The sequence below is a fragment of the Gymnoscopelus microlampas genome, assembly GCF_963454915.1.
Source record: "Gymnoscopelus microlampas genome assembly, chromosome: 22".
Taxonomy (NCBI): Eukaryota; Metazoa; Chordata; class Actinopteri; order Myctophiformes; family Myctophidae; genus Gymnoscopelus; species Gymnoscopelus microlampas.
In genome coordinates this window covers 30,444,401-30,454,267 of record NC_139959.1, presented here as the reverse complement: position 1 = coordinate 30,454,267, position 9,867 = coordinate 30,444,401, and the positions used below count along the sequence as shown (strand labels likewise).

At 42.9% G+C, this 9,867-nt stretch overlaps 1 protein-coding gene across 2 annotated transcripts in view; it reads right to left on the bottom strand.

Annotated features, from left to right (window-relative positions):
* The window catches only part of LOC311038729 (C-C motif chemokine 20-like), a 125,686-nt gene that overhangs the window by 25,570 nt on the left and 90,249 nt on the right, over positions 1–9,867 (bottom strand). The gene's annotated exons all lie outside the window — the stretch shown is intronic.

The following is a 9,867-nucleotide window of genomic DNA, read 5'->3' as shown; positions in this document are numbered from 1 at the left end:
GCGTCTTGCTCAAGGACACTTCGACACTAGACTGGAGGAGCCAGCCCTATCAAAGGTCTTGAAGGGCGGATCCAAAGCCTTGCGCTCGGTACCAGCGGCGCTTCCTATTGCCCCCGCCTCCCCTCCCCCCCTCGGCCTGTGCACGGAACACGCTGACGTCACCAAATTTAGAGCGACGCCCCTCTGCACTTTGATTGGTTAGGAGATAACAAGGTTTAGAAACCACCGTTCCTGCAAGGTTACCCCAGACTTTTTTTTCTTTTGAAACCAAAAAAAAAGGCATGGGTGTCCGAGGCTACTTCGATACTAACTCTGGGGGAGCCCGGGATCCAACTAGGAACTCGCAAACTCGTGGTTCCCTATCCGGCCGCTCTACCGGCCATTCAACCCCTGAGCCACTCTGTGTGTGTGTGTGTGTGTGTGTGTGTGTGTGTGTGTGTGTGTGTGTGTGTGTGTGTGTGTGTGTGTGTGTGTGTGTGTGTGTGTGTGTGTGTGTGTGTGTGTGTGGAAGAGGCATTGTTTTCTTTATCCATGAATGATGTCTGTTGTGTCTGACTGCACTGTCAGTGTTTATGTCCTTTGTACAAGGCATTCTTGTGTGGACATAAATACATATTTTGTGTGTGTGTGTGTGTGTGTGTGTGTGTGTGTGTGTGTGTGTGTACTGTAAACATGAGTAGATTCAGTTACAGGTCTGTTGTCTTTGACCTTCGTGGGGGGAGTGTTGTGATGCAATTGTGTTATTGAGCAACCATGCCTTTATACAGTAGGTGTGTCTGCGTGTGCACGTGTGTGTGCGTGTGTGTGTTGGGTCTTTTTTAGCATTTTACTTCCTCTTGTTGAGTTAATCGTCCTTGACAATGCATACCTGTGCTTGTGCGTTAGCAGTGGTATGTCACATTGTGAATTGGGGTTATGTTGTAAGGGTTCAGCTGAGGATCTCATCCAAATAGATCAGTGGTTCCAAACGGACCCGTAACTTACAGGTCCATTTGGTTCCATTCCTCTCCCCAGTTATGGTTGAAATAAAAAGAATTATGATGTTTTATGACTATGATGTCAAAACTTTTGATACATTTCTGTTACTGCATTTTAGGCCCGGACCGGACCTGGATTTGAACCTGTGTCTCTCGCAAGAGAAATAATAGTTGCCTATTCTTTCTTTTTTCTTTTTTTTACCTCATCATAACAAGAAGAGAAGGAAGAGGGGAGAACGTCTCTCTGGGTGACAGATCAGGGTTCAAGAATTGGATACGAAACATATATTGTCAGTTGAGAATCTAGTACCATGTGCAATACACAGCTTAATAATTTAACTATTTAACTACTAGAAGTAAAACTTTGACGATGAATAGAAACGTGAATTTGAACTCCATACTGTTGCACTCTGGGGTAAGTCCAGCATTTGTTTCAAAATACACTGAACACATTGGTTACAGTGTAACAGGGTTTATGGAAGGTCAACAGAACTTCTTAAAGGAGTAGTTCACCCCAAAAAGTGACTTATTTTCTATCAATTGCACACCCCATGAAGCCTTGAATTCATGGATTATTTTTTGTTTTTGTCGCATTCTTAGGCCAATAATTTGATGACCGGGTGTATTTCCGGTAGGAGACACAAAGAATCTATTTTGTGTCTCCTACCGGATACATTAGCCGGTAGGAGACGGGAATCAAATCATTGGCTCAGGAATGTGACAAAAACGAAAACAAATCCATGAATTCAAGGCTTCATGGGCTGAGTAATTGATAGAAAATAAGTATTTTTTGGGGTGAACTACTCCTTTAAGGCGATGTTTACAATTGTCCTTATCTTAAAAAAAATCTATGCCTTATCTCTCATGCACACTACTTGCCATGACACATTCATTGACCAGTCCATACGTGGCCAGCATTCACTCCGTTTATCTGCTCCTCCAGGAAACTGATGGTGTGATTTCCACTTTGCTAAAGAGCATGTTGATAGTATGCGAGTTCTTTTATAGTAGGCTACTCTGGGTCCCGGTCTAAAAATAGCAACAAAGTGGATGTGCTAAAATTAGATTGGAGTTTAGCAAAGGGGAGGAGCTGTGCTACAGGCACATGTGGCGTGCCTATTTATGTGCATTCTTCTTCCTTGTGACGACACAGGTTGATAAGACTATATCCATGATGATGCAAGACTGCCAGTTCTGGAAGAAGTACTCGCATGCTTTACTTAAAGGAGTAGTTCATCCAAAAAAGTTCTTATTTTCTATCAATTGCACACCCCATGAAGCCTTGAATTCATGGAGATGTTTTGTTTTTTGTTGCATTCCTGAGCCAATAATTTGATCAGTGGGAGACTCCGCCGGTCATCAAATTATTGGCTAAGGGATGCGACAAAAACAAAAATAATTCTCAAAGAATTCAAGGCTTCATGGGGTTACGTAATTGATAGAAAATAAGTAATTTTGTGGGTGAACCTTAAAGTAAAACTATCATCCCACTGTGTAGAAAAAATACTCTGTTACAATAAAAGCGACGTATTTACTGTGTAAAGGTGCAAAAGTATTGGCATCAGAATGTCCTCAAATACCGACGACGCAAAGCCACGTTTTGAGCTTGCAAATCTTTTTGATATTTTCAGGGTTGAAATTTGAATCCTGAAAAGTTAAAGTTTTTGACAGTTTTACACCCGACAGAGACTATACAATGTCAACAGGTTGAAGAGAGTCTGAAAAGGTAGAGGCATGCGATGGAGACTCTTAAAAGAGAGTTGCATATTAAGGTATGAATCATATCTACAGTTACTGTAGTTGTAATAATGAAACTTAAAAGAGAGTTGCATATTAATGCATGAATCATATCTACAGTTACTGTAGTTGTAATAATGAAACTTAAAAGAGAGTTGCATATTAAGGTATCAATCTATCTGCAGTTACTGTATTTGCAATAATGAAACTTAAAAGAGTGCTGCATATTAAGTTATTAAAGTTTTCAAATAATTGTAGTGGAGTAAAAGTATAATATTTGCCTCTGAGCTGTAGTGGAGTAAAAGTAAAAGTACTTAAATTTGGAAATACTACAGTAAAGTAAAAATACGTCACAATTGTACTTAAGTACAGTACTTGAGTAGATGTACTTAATTACTTTCCACCACTGGACGTTATTGACGTCAGTCCTTCAAGATGAACTACCTGCTGATGTTGAGTTGTATCGGTTGGTCTTATCCAGTGAGTGTGAGCGTGCGTGTGTGTGTGTGCGTGTGTGTGTGTGTGTGTGTGTGTGTGTGTGTGTGTGTGTGTGTGTGTGTGTGTGTGTGTGTGTGTGTGTGTGTGTGTGTGTGTGTGTGTGTGTGTGTGTGTGTGTGTGTGTGTGTGTGTGTGTGTGTGTGTGTGTGTGTGCGTGTGTGTGCGTGCGTGCATGTATTTTCCAGTGGTGGAAAAAGTAATCAAATGTTTTACTTAAGGGACATCAAAATGTTTTACAATATCATTTATATCTGCAAAGTAACTAGTAACTAAAGTTTTCAAATAATTGTAGTGGAGTGAAAGTACAATATTTGCCTCTGAGATAAACTATTGGAAATTGGGAATACTCAAGTAAAGTATAAATACCTCAAAATTGTTAGCTACTTTCCACCACTGGTATTTCATAAATAAACACCCAGGGCATGTACTGTACAGTCACATCATATCGTGCCAAATAAAGTCATAAGACATCTACATGTTTTTTCAGCATAATCAAACAATGCCCAGAGGAACTGTGGTCATGTTCAACTGCCGAATCACCTAAAACACACTCCTGTCCTCAGCTGTCACCAACCTCTGTCAACTAGTGTTGATTTTGACAGAGAATTTTGAAGTAGTTTGATGTAGGCACAGTCTTTTGAATAAAATTCCATTTAGTTTCATTGACATTTTAGTCATTTTAGTCGACTAAATATCATAATATTTTAGTCGACTAAAATGTATTTTTGTTCGGAAAATATCCGATCTACAAGCTCACAATGTGTCGCAGTGCGGCACGTTGTGAGCTTGTAGATTGTCTTTTTTCAGGAAGCGCAACACCCAACACAACAGCCAAATATAAAATGACTTGTCTTTTAGTTCCACTGGATCTCTTCTCCACTAGCCCACTCCCTAACATTTAAGTCTAGTTTTTATTTGTTGACGAAACTGACCGTATATTTACTCATCATTTTAGTCGTCATAGCTTACTTTTTTTAGTTTTCGTCAGTGAAAAAAGGTAGTCAACGTAAAAATGTCATACTTTTAGTCGAAGAAATAAACCAATACCATTATGATGAACAAATATGCCTTCATTATTTTATCGTGGAACAGTGCATCAATGAGCTATCATTTGTAGGTAAGGTCAGCGACTCTCAACCTTTTTAATTTCAAGGACCCCCAGTTTGATATGCACCAGGCCATGGACCCCCCACCCCCCCCAACTTGATACCATTTTTGTTATCCTAGGGACCCAATTCTACACTGTAAAATCCTCAGTGCTTATTTAACACTGAGAATGCACAAATGCATCGCAGAGAGCTTGTAGATCGGCTATTCTCGGCGAAGAGGTTTGGTGTAGATGTTAAAAAAAAAAAAGAAGAGCAGACCAAGCACAGAGCCAACGGCCAAGTTTACCAAGTATTGAGGGTTTAAGTGTCTGAAAATACAGATACAGTAGAGAAACAACGTGTATAGGCTTGTTTGTTTATAGCTGGTGTAGTATATTGTACAAGTGTGAAACATAGTTGGAAGGTCCAGACAAGTACAAGTTCCTTAAGTTGGTTTATTGTATAAAACAGAGCACAGAGTACAGGAGTCAGCCTTGCTGCATGGTGTAGCCGTTGGAAGGGGCCGCGTACCAAGAGCACAACATCTCTTGTGTGTGTGTGTGTGTGTGTGTGTGTGTGTGTGTGTGTGTGTGTGTGTGTGTGTGTGTGTGTGTGTGTGTGTGTGTGTGTAATAATGATGAAACTTAAAAGAGAGTTGCATATTAAGGTATGAATCTATCTGCAGTTACTGTATTTGCAATAATGAAACTTAAAAGAGTGCTGCATGTTAAGTTATTAAAGTTTTCAAATAATTGTAGTGGAGTAAAAGTATAATATTTGCCTCTGAGCTGTAGTGGATAAAAGTAAAAGTACTTAAAATTGGAAATACTACAGTAAAGTAAAAAATACGTCACAATTGTACTTAAGTACAGTACTTGAGTAGATGTGCTTAATTACTTTCCACCACTGGACGTTATTGACGTCAGTCCTTCAAGATGAACTACGTACCTGCTGATGTTGAGTTGTATCGGTTGGTCTTATCCAGTGAGTGTGAGCGTGTGTGTGTGTGTGTGTGTGTGTGTGTGTGTGTGTGTGTGTGTGTGTGTGTGTGTGTGTGTGTGTGTGTTGTGTGTGTGTGTGTGTGTGTGTGTGTGTGTGTGTGTGTGTGTGTGTGTGTGTGTGTGTGTGTGTGTATGTGTGTGTGTGCCCGCTCGTGTGTGTCTGGAAGCAAATCTTACTGACTCCCCACAATCGACAATTCCTGTAACTGCAATATTGTAACATAGTCACTGAGAGGCATACAGTAGGGTTTGGAGTCTTAAACATCACTTCTCTATGAATCGTGCCAGTTTTACATCAGAAGCAGCTCATGAGTTTATATTGTTTTGTATTTATCTCACGAGTAAAACAATAGGCTCTATGCACAGCAGCCATTTTGGAGAGAAATTGGGCCTCTTCTTACTTCCTTCACAGGTGTTACCAATGATACTAATTGTTATATGGTGGGTTTACTAGGCATGTTATGGACTGTCATTACGGGGCCTGGACAGGAGGGGGCACAAGTACACTAGGACGAGGAGTTAAGGTAGCCAGTAGGAAGTATCCGCCCACTGGGGCAGTTGATGTATGTTGGCGCTCGTTCTACATGTATGTGTCCATTGCTGGAGAATAAACAAGCAGCCTGTACCGGTTGATACGGTATCCATTGTGTGGCGTCTTATATATGCAATATACTACATATGGCGACGAGGACAAATCGGAAGAAGTGTTCGGGTGAGAGGAGATTGCGTTGTTTTTGAGTAAAAGAAGTCTTAGCACGTTTTTACGGACATATGTCGTCGGGGTCGTCGGATGATGACGGTGTTGTTGTGAACGAAAACAGTGTTGGGAATCCGAGCGGCTCGGTGCAGGCGGTGGTGTCCGTGAAGATGGCTGGAACAGTGGGATCGGTAGCACACTTTGACAGTGGCGTGCAGACGTGGGAGGAATACTGTGAAATCCTCGATCATTTTTTCATTGCAAATGAGGTTACTAATGCTGAGAAGAAACGGGCCATTTTGCTAAGCTGTGTGGGCGCACAGACCTACACGTTAATGAGAAACTTGTTAAGTCCTGATCGCCCAGGAGCGAAATCTTATGAGGAGTTGGTGACTCTGCTGAAAACTCATTTCAACCCAAAACCAAGTGAAATAGTACAGCGGTGGAAGTTTAACTCCAGGGACAGGAGGCCAGGGGAAAATGTTGTGGAATATGTGGCGGAGCTACGGAAGCTCGCCCAGGACTGCAATTTTGGAGATACTCTCACGGTGATGTTGAGAGATCGTTTAGTTTGTGGGATCAACGAGGACAGTATTCAGCGGAGGCTGCTCTCGGAGGATGGATTAACTTTTGACACTGCGTTGAGGAAGGCGCAGGCCATGGAGGCGGCTAACAAGGACATCAAGGAGTTAAACAGCGCGCGGGAAGGCGCAAAATGGAGTCGCGCTGCGGAAGGAACTGTAAACAAAGTGACTGATGTCCGGGCGAAGCCGCCTGCCAAATATGGTAAATGCTTCAGATGTGGGGGAACTACCCACTTGGCGAATGACTGTAGATTTGCAGATGAAAAGTGTCATAACTGTGGGAAAGTGGGACACATTAGGAGGGCCTGTAAGTCAAAGCCAGGTGAAAATGTGAGTACTCAAAACACATGGAAGAAAAGGGAAGAGAGAGGGAGATTTGAGAAAAAGGCGCATTTCATTCAAGAGGAAAGGGAGGATAGTAATGAGGAGGAGGATGTTTTCACTGTATACAGCATAGATAGTACAGAGGACGTAGTCACTGTGTACAATATAGACCAGGAGATAATCATTCCTAGAGAAGAACCCCTAAGGCAGAAATTGAGGGTGAATGGAACACCAATGACTTATGAGGTAGACACAGGTTGTGGCTATACAATAATGTCAACAGGGGAATTTCAGAATTTGGGAAAGCAGGCCAGGACACCCAAGTTGAAGCAGTGCAGAATACAATTGAGAACTTACAGTGGACATCCAGTACCAGTGATAGGTGCAGCTTATGTGAAAGTCGAGTATAAAGACAGGACAAAGTCATTACCAGTGGTAGTAGTGGAAGGAGTAGGACCAAGCCTGGTAGGACGAGGGTGGATAAAAGCACTGGGGGTGGATTGGCAAAGGGTAAATACAGTAGCAGAACAGGAAGTAAGAGTGCAGGACGTGTTGATGAGACATGAGACCGTGTTCAAAGAGGAGCTGGGAAAGTTACAGGGATTCAAGGCAAAGATACACGTAGACAGTGATGCCAAGCCCCAATTCTATAAACCAAGGTCAGTGCCATTTGCTATGAAACAAAAGGTGGAGGCAGAAATAGATCGGTTGCAGAAGGAGAAAATAATAGAACCAGTGACATTCTCAGAATGGGCCGCACCCATAGTCCCGGTGTTGAAGCCCGATATGACAGTTAGGCTGTGTGGGGACTACAAGTTGACTGTAAATAAAGTGTCTTCACTAGAACAGTACCCCATTCCAAAAATGGAAGACATGTTTGCAACCCTAGGAGAGGGTGCAAAATACACTAAGTTAGATATGAGCCATGCATATCAACAGATAGTTTTAGATGAAGACTCCAAGAAATATGTCACAGTTAATACACACAAGGGGCTCTTTGTGTACACCAGGTTACCATTTGGGGTTAGTTCGAGTCCAGCTATTTTCCAGCGTACTATGGAGGCGGTGTTAAGGGGCATCCCTCAAGTAGCGGTGTACTTAGACGATATCATACTGACTGGAAAGGATGACCAGGATCATCTACAAATACTAGACTCGGTGCTACAACGTCTGAAGGAGGCAGGACTGCGCTTAAAGAGAAGCAAGTGCCAGTTCATGGAGAGAGAAGTGACATTTCTAGGGCATCGAGTGGACACCACAGGCATTCACCCAGTGCCAGCGAAGGTGAAAGCGGTGCAGCAAGCACCTACACCATCATCAGTGACAGAGCTGAAAGGATACCTAGGACTCTTGAATTTCTATAACAAGTTCTTGCCAAATCTGTCTACATTACTAGCACCTTTGCACAAGCTGCTGAGAAAAGAGGTGCCGTGGTCATGGGGACCAGAACAAGAAGCAGCATTCAACATGTCAAAAGAACTGTTACAGTCCAGCAGTGTATTGGTGCACTATGATGAAACCAAGGAGTTGATACTAGCCTGTGACGCGTCACCGTATGGTGTGGGGGCGGTCCTGGCTCACCGCATGACGGATGGATCCGAAAAGCCCATTGGGTTTGTATCACGCACCCTAAATCCAGCAGAGAAAAACTATTCACAATTGGACAAAGAAGGGCTGGCTGTGATATTTGGGGTAAAACGTTTTCATAAATATCTGTATGGAAGGAAGTTTCAAATCTACACTGACCACAAACCATTGATAAGCTTGTTCAATGAGATGAAGGCCGTGCCCCAGATGGCTTCGCCAAGGGTCATGAGATGGGCGGTAACACTGAGAGCATATGAATATGAGATCAGATACAGAGCGGGAAAGGATAATGGAAATGCAGATGCTCTCAGCCGCCTACCATTACCTGATTATCCAGAGGCAGCTATCATAGAGGACCAAGTGTTGATGCTGGCACAAGACCAGTTCCCCTTGATGACGCATGCACAGATCAGGGGCTGGACAAGCAGAGACCCCATTCTAGCGAGAGTACGTGAGTATCTACTGAAGGGGTGGCCTGATAACATGGGGGTTGAGTTTAGTCCTTATCGACAGAGACAACAGGAGCTTAGTGTTCAGGATGGGTGTGTACTGTGGGGGGCCCGGGTAGTGATTCCACAGAAAGGAAGAGCCGCAATGTTAGAGCAATTACATCAATCACATCCAGGCATGAGTCGAATGAAAATTTTAGCCAGAAGCTATCTGTGGTGGCCAAATATGGACATGGACATCATAAGGTCAAGTCATGCACCACATGTCAAGAGCACAGGAAGGCTCCTGCTAGTGCACCTCTCCACCCCTGGGAGTGGCCGGACAAACCCTGGAGAAGGCTGCACATAGATTATGCAGGGCCTTTCATGGGAAAAATGTTTCTTGTGATAATAGATGCACACTCAAAGTGGATGGATGTGTATCCTGTGAGTTCAGCCACATCGGCAGCTACTATAAATTGTCTGAGGAACAGTTTTAGTACACATGGAATTCCGGAGATAATTGTTTCAGATAATGCTCAAAATTTTGTCAGTGTGGCAAGTAAGCAGTTTATGGCAAAGAATGGAATCACACATATTACAGCAGCTCCTTACCATCCGTCCTCAAATGGACTAGCAGAGAGAGCTGTACAAATCTTGAAAGACCTCATGAAAAAGAGTTCAGGTGACACATTGGAGACAAAACTGAACAGGGCTCTGTTCAGTTATCGCATTACCCCCCAATCTACGACGGGGTTGTCTCCTGCTGAGATGATGATGGGTAGGAAACTCAGGTGCACATTAGATTTAATACACCCAGACCTAAAGCAGAAAGTGGAGTCAAAACAGCTGAGTCAGAAGGCATATCATGACAGGCATGCATCAGCTCGTAACTTCAGGATTGGGGACACAGTGTATACTAGAAATTTTGGATATGGGCCTAAAT